Source organism: Lagopus leucura, unplaced genomic scaffold (assembly GCF_019238085.1).
Source record: "Lagopus leucura isolate 7727_CA_CO unplaced genomic scaffold, USGS_WTPT01 Super-Scaffold_73, whole genome shotgun sequence".
NCBI lineage: Eukaryota > Metazoa > Chordata > Aves > Galliformes > Phasianidae > Lagopus > Lagopus leucura.
Window position 1 is genome coordinate 23,610,094 of NW_024962252.1, and position 13,906 is coordinate 23,623,999.

Consider the following 13,906-nt stretch of genomic DNA (forward strand, 5'->3'; position numbering starts at 1 on the left):
CAAACTAATATTGTGGTTAAGAAAACATTTTCTGAAAATGGGAAAGTCAGTTTAGTGATTTTTTTTTTCCAACCCACTGTGTGAAAAAAGGAAGCAACGCCAGTACCTTCTACTGGGATACAAGCACAATGGAGCAATAGAAGATAATGAAGAAGAAAAGTTAGCTCAACCCTTCCAACAACCAGCAGCTCTCCAAGAGAAGTGCAATCACTATCCAGAGAGATACTGCTCCCTTAGCTGCTAACCGTTAAATGAAGGTAAGGAGGGGTGGGTCCAGGCTCCATCCTTTCTGGTCACTCAGGTACATTGCTTGCACCTAAGCTCCCTGGGTTAGCCATGCCTTCTCACCTGGTGTTCAACCACTGGTTCAGGCTATGACCTGGCAATTCCACTGCACCTATAATCTACCTTTAAAACCACTGGCCATATGGATTCAGTGTAGGGTAGTTAAAAATGCTATTATCTGATTAACATGTGACTTAGATACCCTAGCATTTAAAACACTAAGCTTCCTGGTCTAGTGTTAAAGTACTTCTCATCTGTCCTTGCCCATTCCAGTGTTTTTCAGAGCATGGTTCCTTCTTCCTAAATCTCAGTAGCTTTCTTGCAATCCTAACTACTGCTGTAGCATATGGGCAGCCTGTGTTCAAGAAGGGTAACATGCATGACCTGTGCGCGTGCAGATGATGTAAGCTCAAGTTCTCCCTTATGAAACAAGTGTTGAGTTTGCTCTAGCCAAACACAATGGGATCTAAGACCCCTCTTCACCATCAGCATTGAAATTTCCCTTGTTTTTTTTTCCTATTCATCTGTACTGATGATGGCAAACTTCTAGTTACAGTATCCAATTTTAGGAATATTACTTGCTGATTCATCCAAGAGAAACAGAATGCTCATTTTCAGTTATGAGAAATCATATACGGAAAATCTGTCTGACCATCTCTAAGCTCTGACCACCGTTTTGCATTTGCTGTATGCTACTTCCACAAGTAAGTGCCTTTCCAGACCAAGAAGAGCCTAAGCCAGTCTCAGGTTAATCAGACTCCATCTAGGAATCCTGTTTGCCATATATGCATCGTGCTCTCTTCCTATATTGGACATAATTAGAAATAGATGTTCAGTAAGAAAAGTGAACTCAGTAGTTGAAGGCAGTCTCCAGGGTTTCCTTCCTAAGTGTTTTCTCCCCTTATTTGCTTATTCTCTACTATATCTATGCCGCTATTTCAATTGGGTGAAATGGAAACATAAAACTAGAATATAATTTTTTGTAGAAAGATAGCATCTGAATGGAATAATTAAAAATATTTGGTTCCAAACGGAATGTGTCATGGATGAGAAGACTGCATTTCAAAAGCTGTTGTAAGCTAGGATAGCAAATTAAAAACAACATTATTGGTTCTTATTATTTTAGGACATAACAGCAAACACTAAAAATTAAGTCCCAGTATTAATTCATTTGCAGTTTTCAAATTGTTGACCAAAGGACTGTGGCTTATGTTATTTCTAACCATGTTTTATTATAGCATATGGATGGAATACACTGATTATCATCACCAGCAAAATATTCCTCAGCTAGACACATTCAGAACTTTCTGAGCCAAATAGGATGTAAGACATTAAAGTACTTAACATAATTGAAAATAATCAGAGACTCGAGCAAACTGATCAAACTGCAGTTAGTCCCACTTTGAGTGAGACTAAACAGCTTCTGGTGGTTCCTTACATTCTAAATTCTGGTGCTGGAATTCCATGGCAGCTTCCTTTCAGAGGACGCTCAACTATGACTCTGCCTTTTACTATTTGCAATGCGATATCTTTTGTGACTTGGATTCCAGTTTTTGGCTTCTGCCACTCAAAGCAAGAGTGGTTCTCATTGCCAGCTGCCTTATAATATGCAGTTCCTCTGGCACTCAGAAGCTATGTTGCCATGTGTGTCCCGCTGCACAGAAGGGACGTCTTGTTCTGTGCTGTTTCACATGCTTGAGGACATCTAGCATGGCATGATTCCCTTCCTTCTGCCTGTTGCCCAGTGTCAAAAATCACAACGTTAATTTTTCTTTAAAGAATTTTACCAGACTGAAGAATTGAAATCCTTATCCAGTGAAATACAATTCAAGATTCTGTTATTAAATAGGTCCTCATGAAAGAATGAAAGAAGGAAAATTAAGACATGGCAGAAAATTTACAGTATTCTTTACCTTAAAATGTAGATCCAGTAAGGGTTTTTGCTCCCCTTTCATGTACGTTCTTGCAAATGGTTTTTAAATGAGTATTTTTTCAAGAATCTGAATTATGTATTTTAAAAGCAAGAATGTCCTTTGAGTCACATAACCAGACAGGATATTCATAAAACCTCATACTATCTACTATGTTCACAAATTTGAACTTGAGGATAAATTGCGTATGTTTTCTTTAGTGTGTATTTGTTGTCACAGTAACTGCAATTTTCCTAATAAATGGAAATTGCATCGTTTCCTTAAGTATTTAGGTTATTGCACTGAAATAGCATCATGAACTCACCGCCACTTCTCTTTCCTGTTGTCAGGCTGGATCTCATTTAGTTACAGGAACAGGCACTAAAACAGGTTAGTTTAGATGTGTGATAGATATTAGTTGTTAGATACGTGTGCATTAGAAAGCTGAAGTGAGTCTGCTTAGCCCCATTACATTCTATGACTAATGCATGTGTGGGAAAGACCTTTTTTTCACAGAGATCTCTTAGATAAACAAGGCAAGTTGGCAGCAATTCGATTACACTGATGTTAAGCATCTTCTGCTTTCTGGTGCATTCATTTGGTTTATATTTTCTGAAAAATGCAAGCAGTCTGATAAACTCTAATGAAAATTCTTGTACCAAGGACACATGACCTTTCATTTCAGTTACATTTTTTTAATGGGAGCAGCCTTAAAACCAGTTCCTAAAAATTCCTGTTCTGTTACTGCAGTAGAATCTACTTAAAAAAAAAAAAAATACAGAAAAACCCACGTTTGTTAGTGAAGCTGTATCTCTTATTATCCATGGCCATAACACACTAGCAAGATAATCTCTCCCACCTTCTCAACTTATAAGCTCCTAAATACTGTGGACTTTGAAAAGAAAATTGATTTAGCTTCCAAAATATTGGAAATTTTTAAACAGAATAAATTACAAAATATAATACTCTTTCACACCATTTCCCTCAAAAAGAAAAGCAAAGAAAGCATACCTTATTGTAATAAAGGACCATTAAAGTATATAAATCAAAGCAATCTTTACAGTATTAGAGAACTGTTAAAGCATACAAATAAAACCCAGATAGTTTTTTGCAAATCCATTGAGGCATTTGCTCATGTTCTGAAAACCCACTGCTTTACACTGAAGGGAGTTTGTTCACATCACAGATCATTCATATTTTAATTGCAGTTTTATCATCTTTGAAATGAAACTTACTCAGATAATGTTCAGCAATCTTAGATTCACACACCCCTTGGCTTGTGTCAGCTAACAGCAACTAGATGAGTTGCCCATTTAAGGGAAAAACTACAGGCTCCAGCCTATTTCCCTGCACTTCACATGTGTTTGTCCCACTCCTTCAGCAATTCATTCTGTAATGCCAGAAAGCATTTCTTCTCTTACATCTACTTGTGCCTTCAGGATATATGCTCTTAATGGTAGGAATTCTTTCATTCTCTGTATTTGCAAAGTGTGTAAATCATTTTGGAAGCAAACACAATCGATGCAATTTTACATATCACCTTTGAAAAAGATTTATAGTCCAGTTGAAGCACAATGAGTGTGGTAGGGCAAAGCCATCTTGAATGTAAAAACAAACAAAAAAAAAACAAAAAAATTTGTGCCAATTTGGAAAGACTGTTTGCATTGATTACAGTATTTGTTGTGTTACGATACTAAGAATAAAAAGTAATGTAGAAAATGCAGATTATCTGCAGAAGCTGAAAGAAGAGATTAAAAAAAATACAACACAAGCCCCAAACCTCTAAGCAACTTTAAACTAGAGACAAGATTTTCACAAATCCATTAGGCATCACACAATCTGCAATGCCAGAGACTCCCACTGCCTCTCCTGAACAGGAAATAAGAACAATTTTTCTTATCCTTTGGACACCAGTACCTCAAAGAACAATTACAGGACTGTGTTATAAGTTAGTTTGTTTCCAGTATCACTAACTTGGTACAAAAACCAACTACTAATTGAGAAGAAGAGAGATTAAGAAATACTTATTATTTATAAAGCCAGTATCAAAATAACCCGTAATTCCAATTTCTCATCAGTTTAATGCAACAAGTGATTTCTGAAATTTGCTGGTATAATGCATAAAATTAGGAAACAACTTTCAGCAGAAAAAGCTGGCAAAATGAGAGAGAAAGCAAATGAGCAAAAGAACCAGAATAAGATGACAAAACTGAAAAGTACGGGTATTTGTGCTTCTTGTAAAGAAGTGCTCAAATTTTAGCAGGTAACAGCACTATCTTGTCACATACATGTTTTTCTAGATTTCAGTTCTTATTTCAGGCTTTAAATATTAAATACTGTTGTTAAAATGGGAAATATGAATAGTTGAAGTTCCTTCTAATTTGTTTTTTTTTGTTTCATCTGGTGTATTCACAAACATTATAGCTCTAATCTCCAAATGGCATTTTAGATATGTAGAAGGGCAAAATCCCTGCCCCAAATTCAAATTATGTATTAAAATAGTATGGCAAGCTGCAACAGCAAGTCTTGAGAAAGGAACAAAAGAAACAGGAAATGAGAGAAAAAGTAAAATGTCTCTTGAGAAAAAAAAATAATAATTGGATAGTAATAGAGATTGTATCTTTTGTTAAATGCTCTTGAGAAAGCAGAAAATTTACCTATTAATTATTGAACACCAAGACCTGCTCACATACTATACTTGAAGGAAAACACACAACAGTAGAGTGGTGAGCTTTGAAGATGAACTTCAAGTCTCAGAAATTGGTGTTAAAAAGAACCAGACGTTCTATAAAGAGATCGAATAACTGAGGTGATGACAAATTACTCAGTTTAGATGCTGACTTTTACTGTGACTAGATTGGTTAAAAGAGGTCATAAATTGGAATATTCTTATTATGAAGGTGAAAGAATGAGACACAGGCTGAGCTTAGAAGAGGATTCTCAATGGGAGGGAAACAGTCTTTAGCACCATGAATGGCATCATTCATTTTGCACAGCTATGGGAATATAAACAAAATCAAAATAATATAATAGGAAAAATAAATGAGTGTGCTTGTCTTCCAAGAAAATCTCTGCAAAGGAGAATATTGCCAAAACCGTAATGACTTTTTGATTTGATATAAAATTGAGCTTGGTTTCACAGTAATCATTAGTAGAATTGGCTATTCTTCAAAAATGAAGCCATCTGTTGAATAGCCACATTGCTTATTCCAGAGATTTGATTGGAAAATCTCAGCGCCTCTTTGTGGACACCTGTTGAGAAGAGTAATTTTAGCCTCCTTCTCCATTTTGAAATGGAAAGGAAGACAGATGTACATAGAATCACAACTCCATGTGTTAGAATTAGAAGTTGCTATCAGAAGGTTCAAAAGTCTTTTCATTTGATACAATTTTGCAGCTAATAAATTTGCTGTTAGCAGTTAAGAGCTTGGCTGATTGTAAATTGTGCAAGAAAATTAAAATTGTAAAACCATATGTTATACCGAGCAACAACTAAAAACACATTTTCCCACATTTTGTCATTTAAATGTATTCAGAAGGTCAAATTTGCCATTTTTCCATAGTTTTTATCATTTGCCAATTAATTCATTGAAAATAAGAAACAGTAACATGACTCGAAGTCAAGATTACAAGAACTGCACAAATCATATCATCTCAGCTTTATTTCTTATTGTACAGCTTTTTTTTTTTTTATGGAAAGCAGAACTTTCTCACGATGTGTCTATATTAAAAAGTAATACCAAACTTTCCTTCTCAGATTCAGACTTGGGATACCATAGTGCTGTAGTAATTCCACAGTAATCATTATCACATTAAATCATGGCCACCAAAATGCATTCCTATTTAGTGCTTAAGTAGCGTGCCCCTGGCTTTGAAATGAAATGCAAACTATATGACTTTTGCTTTCAAGAATTTTTCTCTGTTCTAATTTATCTTATTTTTTCATAGGCAGTTACATTCCCAAACACCAAGTCAAAGTTACTTCAGAGCATTGTTTTCATCCAATCTGTAAGCATGTCACTGCCTCAATGTGGTATTAATGTGATTTATATTGTATGCAGGCATGAACCTAGAATTATTCAGCTAAAGCAAGACCTCCTCCTGTACCTGAGGCAGCCCGAGTCCACAAACTGCGTGTCAAACTACAGACAGTCAGTACAGATTCAATCCATTCCTTTCTTAGGACAAATATATTTCAGCTGAGACAATTCCACATATATCTGCAAACAGGGTTTTTGCAAGGGTTAAGTGCATTTTTTAAATATTTGCCTTCATAACTAAATTTGTACTACATTAATAACCCTTGCATCTTTTAAAAAATCATGGGTACTGAATGTATTTTGTTTGGAGAAAATGGCTTTAAAAGATGGGGGGAAATTCATTCTGCAATTGACCAAACAGCTTTTGTTAGTTTAGTCAAAGCAAATTATATGGAGCAATTCCTTCCTTAAATTACACGACCATTATGTGACCATAGGATATTCAAACAGATAAACAGGCTTCTATTGTGCTGTTGGGGTAAAAGATCTGAGAACTGGTTTCTTATTTATGTTCCTAAACGAAACACTTTAACAGCAATGCCCCAGCTCAAGCATACTGGGTTATAGTAAATGTAAGGTCAGTTTTTAGGAAGGTTGCATTATGCAGCTACTCAGTCAAACATAAATAAATATAAATTGATATAAATAAGTGCAAGAGGAAGAACCAAGAGCTGTTGTCACAAGGGTAGTATGAAAGGTTCCAGGTGTGCCTGCATGCTTGGAGTTGTTAAGGAAACGAAAAGAACAAATGTCCTAGGTCACAAAGTATTCACTTAATTTAGTTGCCGAACTGCTATTTTCTCTTACTTGTCACATGCTGTCACTGCTTTTTAATAGCTGCTAAACTGTGATTGGTAAGGGGTGATATGTATTCTATTCTTAAAGCTTGGTTTGTCTTCTGTCAGCACATGAGCAGATATAAGAAAGATACAAGTCAAAATATGCACACTATTTTCATATTACTACTAGCTACTTGATTCTGCTTGCTCTAAGAAAAGTGAAAGTTATTTGAGCAAAGTTTTTCTGTGACAAAAGCACAGAAGTAAACATCCAAAATGTTTATTCCAGCTTCTACCTACTGAAGTTTCCAAATCATGCAGAAGATTGACCATAGAAGGAAGCAGACAATAATCACTAGGAAAAAAAAAAAGAAAAACCAACTTGTAAAAAGAATGCCTCAGAATGGTTAGTTCAGTCTTACCTGTCAGCAGGAACTTAGGATATATCCTTTGCACTGCAAGATTGCAGTGGCTTGTCCCACAGCAGTAGCCTGATCCAGCCCAAGAGTACACAAAGACAGGAACTTTTCCCACTTCTCTGGGTCTACCAGCAGCTGAAGTAATGAAGGAAACAGGGCAGAGTACTAAGGACCGGAGTTGCTTCACGCAGAAATCCCAGGCAGAAGAAGTAGGAGGTATACTCTGTCTGTGTCTCACCCAGACTTTTGTTTAAAAGTTTTTTCAACTGTTGCTAGGTGGTGTTAGGCTTTGGCAGTTTAGTTCTCAGATTGTATTTCCCCTCTTCTGGTCTCTTCACACAGTGTTACAGCAATGACTTTGTTGAGCTCAGCTCGCTTGTGCTATATTTAACCAGTGTTCTCAGCAAGTCAAGCCTGTCAACAGCTGAGAAGTTTGGAGCAGGCTTTACTGAGTTCCTCAGCTGCTGAATTATCAGTGGATGTAGCACTACACAGCCCAGCTACTACTACATTCACTGAAAGATTGTGGGGAAACTGTCAAATCCTTTTATGGACTTCCAGTGACTTCATGGGGGTAATTACTATTTAAAGCGCTAAGTACAAGATGTGTATTTAGGCATGTATTTTAGACTGGTAGAGAAAGAATACTTGTGTTCACAGCAGATGAGTTCAATTATTTATACAGTGAAGATTTTCCTAGGACATGTAGGAAGTTTATAATTTGAAAGGTATGCACTTCACTTGAGGAAAAATTACATGCGGGAAGAACTTTTTGCAGAATAATTTTTACAGAGTTTAAATATGTTAAGGTGACATAAAGAGAAATTAATGAAAGGCTTAGGCTGGAAAGTTTTCAGTGTGATGTTTATTCCAAAGATAACCTTCTTCTTTTAGACTAAGAACTTCCTATAGAAATTCATACTCTGACTGAAGAAAAGTAAAGCCACACAAGCCCTCATTTGATTGATTTGAAGCAGGCAAGAGGGAGCATTAGGAATATGTCACTCTAGCATTGTGTACATTTTGGTGTATCCATGCTTGCTTCTGGATCTAATTACTGATGCTAATTCCAAGTCATAAGTCTCTTAATCAAATGATCAGCAGGAACATCAGACAGCTTTTCAGCCTGCAGACAACCATACATAAATGTTCTACAAATAATTTGCAGTCTTAGAATCCAGACTAAAGTTCTAGAGAATCATGCCACAACAGCCCCTGTAAACATCCCTGGCAAGGAAAACTGCTGACCCTAACAATTCTTTTCTGACCTGAGTCAAAAAGGGCTCTTTTAGAATGACTTACCTTAGTGACAATTTGCCATATTCATCTAGGGTTAAATGAAGAGGCAGGACAGAAAGAAAGGAAGGAAGAAAAATGTAGAAAGATACTAAAAAATTATTTAGTTACTTTCATACTTGCACCTGGAAACATGCTATCCTTTTCAGAGCAAAAGCAAGAGATTCAAGCAAATCCTAACACTGTTTGGTGACACTGGGCCACTGTATAGATAACAGGATGGACAGCAGAACTGGATCATGCTCTTTAGGGTGCTTTCAACATGTAGGAACCTAATTAGCCACAACTACATGAGATGACAAGGGCTGAGCACAAGCCATTACAGGAAGCAGCTGTAGCTTGGTGCTGTCTGTCTCTGAAATGAGACAGGATTGCATTTTGCTTGATTTGTGTTATTTTCTAAACAAGGAAGGAAGAGTGAAGGAATACGTTCATTCCCAATGAGCTTATAAGGAAAACATGTAGTAAATATTAGGTATTATGTCAAATAACTGATATTTAGACATGGATAGCACATTTATAAATGTCCCAAATGCTTCCATTGTATGAAATATATTTTATTTTGGAGACCGAGTAATAAACACTAATTTCATGTTGTCCATTTAAATATTTAACTTGGACAGAATATCTAGAATGTACAAAAATATAAACACTTCTATTTTACAGAAAGAGCTATTTGGAAGATTACTGTAAGAACAGATAATGTATTGGCACAAAGCTTGCTGTTGCATGCTTCCACTTTGAACTGAAGTGAGTTACACATACCCACATTCTAAAGTTGTTCTCTCTTATAAAATTAGTGTACATCAATCAGATGAGTAACTTTTTGATGACTCTGGCCTTAACTTCTTACTCAAAGTGCAATATTAATAGCACTTCATTCACCTACAAAAAATTAGGAAACAAAACAATTAACTCGGCTCATAAAACTCACAGAAACCAAATAATTCTCAGCATTTCTCTCCCATTAGCTAGTGGCATACCCACTGTGTGGAAAACAATGCAACTTCTAAGAAGGCAATCTCTGCTGCCAGCCCTTGTGGGTGGGTTTCAACAGTGACCTGCTGATGCAAGGCTGCTACTTCTGGTACACTTGCAATCTTACTCTTTGGCTGTGCACCAAAAAACATCAGTACTATAAAAGTGGGAATTTCAACAAAATTTTGGGAAAACGAAAGATTTTGCAGGTGAATTGAGGAAAATACAAGGACTACAAGGACATCTGCATAGGAAATAATGCAATTAATCTGCATTACTGAAGCTTGTAATTTAGTGTGGTATAAAAATGTTTCACAGTTGCACAGGTATGTATGTAAATGTTTTCCCTACTGCCTTGAGAGAAAAAGATAATTGTAAAACATAGGTGATGGAGGCTGGAGAATAAGAAGATAAATTGAACCACAGAAGAGATGTTTGAGGTTGGCATCCTACATGAGGTCCTAGTATCAACACAGACCATCCTAAGTCATAGTAACATCCTATAACTGTATCTAGAAGGTATGACATCTCCTAATTAAGCAACCAGGGTACAAGAATCCAATGCAAATACTTCCTCAAAAGACAATTATGGAAGCCAAAGTACTCAGCATTATTTCAAACAAAAACCCAAAGCCATGTAAATCAAAGGGGATGGAATTTGGCCTGAGCGAGGGAACAAGAGGAGGAGCAGGTCCTATTCCCACCTTTGGAGATAACGTTAGACAGATACGGAAGACAGACTGTCATTGTTCACAGTGTCATATTTATCTGTGCTTACTTAACCACTAAATGGAAGGCTTTCTTTTTTTTTTTTTTAACCATAGCTGCTCTAGGGGAATTCATGACTATAGGCAGAAATAACTGGCAGAAAATCCATTCTTTTTTTAATGACAAGATCAAAACGTATTTCTTCTTCTGACCTTATTGGTCTCTCTTAACCTTAAAATGTGTGTCTGTAAATACGCTTTTTCTGAAATGTGTACAACACCATTACTAAATAATTTTTATTTTAACTCTACATCATTTAGTACATGACTATCATTCTAAGCCATAGGGCGTGGTATCTTCTTCCTTTTCAAATGTTTTACATGATAATTAACTAACTAGCCCAATACAATAGAAACAATCTAAACAAATGCCTTATTGTTTCCTGAAAAGCTCTACTGTGGATGTAATTTGGTGAAAGCATCCACAGTCAATATTCTATTACACTGCTCCTTAAAACACTTTGAAGGGTAAAGAGTCATCAGAACTTTAGTTTCTGAGTAATTAATTTTTCATTTGCTTGAAGGGTAGTGTGCCATGGTCTTCTGACACGCTGCTTTCCTAATTCTTATTGTTCCCTTCCATCAATGCTATCTTCTTTTAGGTTGCATTGATGCTTCCAGCTTTGTATAGTCTTTCAAGTCTACCTGGCAGGCAGGGTGGTTGATCACGTTGTGATTGCCATGGTCTTGACTGCATCTCCTCAGTCTTTATTTTGAGAAGGGAAGGTTTTTTTTCATTCTTTCACTTTTGCTGATACTCTTGTCACTTCATGAAACTGATACTGCTTTTTAGACATTAGATCAACTGTAAACCTCAGATTAAGCATCTGCTTTTTTAGAACCAGAAGATAAAACGTTCCTGCCATTTAGTTCATAGATTTCATTTAGTTATCTCTTTTGATACTATTGCCAAATCAATGAAACTAATAAAACTTGGTGATGTTCTACAACCCAAATATCTTCCCAGATACATAAATTCTTTTCCTAAGGGAAGTTAAAAATTAAATTGTATAATTAACACTGCTATTTCTGTTTTACTTATACTTTTTTCTCCCTTTTTTGTTATCTGCAAAACAGATACAATCAATCTTAATTTTGCAAGTTGTAAACATTTCAGATGTATTAAAAAAAAAAAAATCAACACCTTAAGATCCTTGCCACAGCCACAAACCTCCAGGAACACATTCTTGAGCTTTATAATTTTTCCTGTAATATCTTGCTTTATCAAAATATAAAAATAGAGTGTCTTTCATTTTGATTTATCATATGTTGTCTTCATCTATACTCTATCTTCATAAATAATTTTTTTCTTTTTTTTTTTTTTTTTTTTTTTTTGTAATTTTAATGAAAGAAATGTTAAAATGCTTGGATATTTCATTTATTTAAAATGTTTCTCCATTCTGCCAACAAAAATATCACCATTTCATAAGTCTTTTCCAAATGAAATAAACATAATTCAAAGATTAATACAGACAGATACACAGTTACAACAAGACTGTCAGATGGCCTATCAGGCTTTGAGGGGCACGACACTGTCCGTGACAAAGCACAGTAAAAATAGTGATAATATTATATCATGTTTGGACACTTAAGTCTGAAGCCCCAAATCCTGTCACTCATTCCCAACTGGGTCAAATGGAGAGAGTCTGAAGCCTGGGGGAAAATGCCTGCTCAGGTCTCTGGAAATGGAACAAATTTGCTCATTTGCTCAGCTGCCACACCCCAGGAATGGTATGCAACTTGCTCAAAGACTGTGATAAAAAATGAGCTGAAGATAGATTGTTTTTAAGGCCAGAATAGACTATTTTGATTATCTAATATAGTCTCCTTCACAGAAATGCAGGGGAATTTTCCTCAAGAACAGCAGCAAATTGCAGTGAATTAAAGCACAACTTTCAGAAAGATTATATAAATCAAATAGGGATAATCTGAAACATCAACATACAGGGTAGACCAACAGGTAATTATTCTTACTATTTCAAGTTAATGAAAACTTTACTATTTGTTTCCAGTTTGTTGTTGGCTGACTTCAGCTTTCAGCCCATTCAATGGGTAGTCAGCAACACTCAGCCTCTCTCAGTCTGTGGAATTCTAAACATTTTCCTGCAGAGATTAACAGTTCTGTGGAGAAAATCTAAGTCTACAGAAGCTAGACTTGTTTTTCCTGTTTTTCTGTGCCCCCCTTGGAAACAGTGCAGAGATGTCCTTGGATCACAGAATGAAAAAGTTCTCAAGTACTTTTCCCTGGTGAAGTTACTGAAGACCAAATTGGTTATGAGGCTTCTCTTTTCCAGACTGAATTCAGTGAGCTTCTTACTATCCCTTAGCAGCTATTTGCATATTGTGAAAGAGTCCACTCAAGTTGCCTACAGCTGTTAAAAAAAAATAATCAAATAAATAAGCAAGTACCGTACTTGTGCAAGCCTGTGATCCCCATAAAGGACTTCAGGGTACTGGAGCATGGCAAGCAAGAGAGGTGGTGGATACACCCCCCTTTCAAGGCCAGGCTGGATGGGGCTATGAGCAACCCGGTGTAGCTGTAGGTGTCCCCATTCATTGCAGAGGAGTTGGATTAGATGAACTCTAAGGATCCCTTCCTACTCAGATGATTTTATGACAAAATTAGCTCTCAGATCAATATGGGTAAACGCAGATAAGTTTAGATACAAGTAATGTACTATTTTGAGGATTAAATATTTCCTTGAAAAGACACCTAGAGTACGTTTCATGAATAATCCCACTGAATGACAGTAGTCCTGTATCTTCTCAAGATTTGTTTGTGCATTCTTCATCCCCAAATGGATTCCAAAAGAATTGTTACCAGTTACTGTAATTAATTTGAATATCACTTTTCATTTAATATTAGTATGAAGCTTTTCTAAAGATCTATGTGAAATAAAAAACAAACAGTTGGAAAGAAACGTGAAAGTAATTATCAGTAGCACAAGTGAAAATATCTTATAAACACTTACTTTTAATGAAACACAAATTTCGCTTCTTCTTTTTTAATGGAATATGGCCAAACAAAACATTGTTCTCCTTGTAGTTCAGCTTAATTGTGCTCAGCCCACTTAGCACTACACTCTTTTAAAAAAACCTAACAAGTTGTGAATGAGAAAACTGTAGCTTAATCACAGTCCATAGATCGACAGCTGTTTTATGCAAGTGTCTGGCCATTTAGCTTAAAGATGGCTTCATTTCTTTCTACTGCATTGTCTTTGTTAGTTCAGCAGCTAGTAGGAAATTGACATTATCAAATAGATGTAATTTCATTCTTGCAATTACATGGCATTACAGGTACCACCAGAACTTCTCAAGATCTTTTTGCTGTAGATGTCCTTTTTACCAGTTCTTTCTTCTCCACATGAATTTGTCATCTTCAAATGAATTGCTGCAGTCTGAATAGCACCTCTGCCCTTACAAACTGTCCCG

General features: G+C 36.0%; 1 protein-coding gene across 3 annotated transcripts in view; it reads right to left on the minus strand.

Annotated features, from left to right (window-relative positions):
- Positions 1–7,873, minus strand: part of FILIP1 (filamin A interacting protein 1) — a 106,269-nt gene extending 98,396 nt beyond the window's left edge. Inside the window, exon 1 of one of the 3 annotated variants that reach the window (XM_042880803.1) lies at positions 7,437–7,873. The gene's annotated coding sequence lies outside the window, so the exon portion shown is untranslated. The remainder of the gene's footprint in view (positions 1–7,436) is intronic. The other 2 variants (XM_042880826.1, XM_042880817.1) reach the window with 2 other exon arrangements.
- Between the last annotated feature and the right edge of the window lie 6,033 nt (positions 7,874–13,906).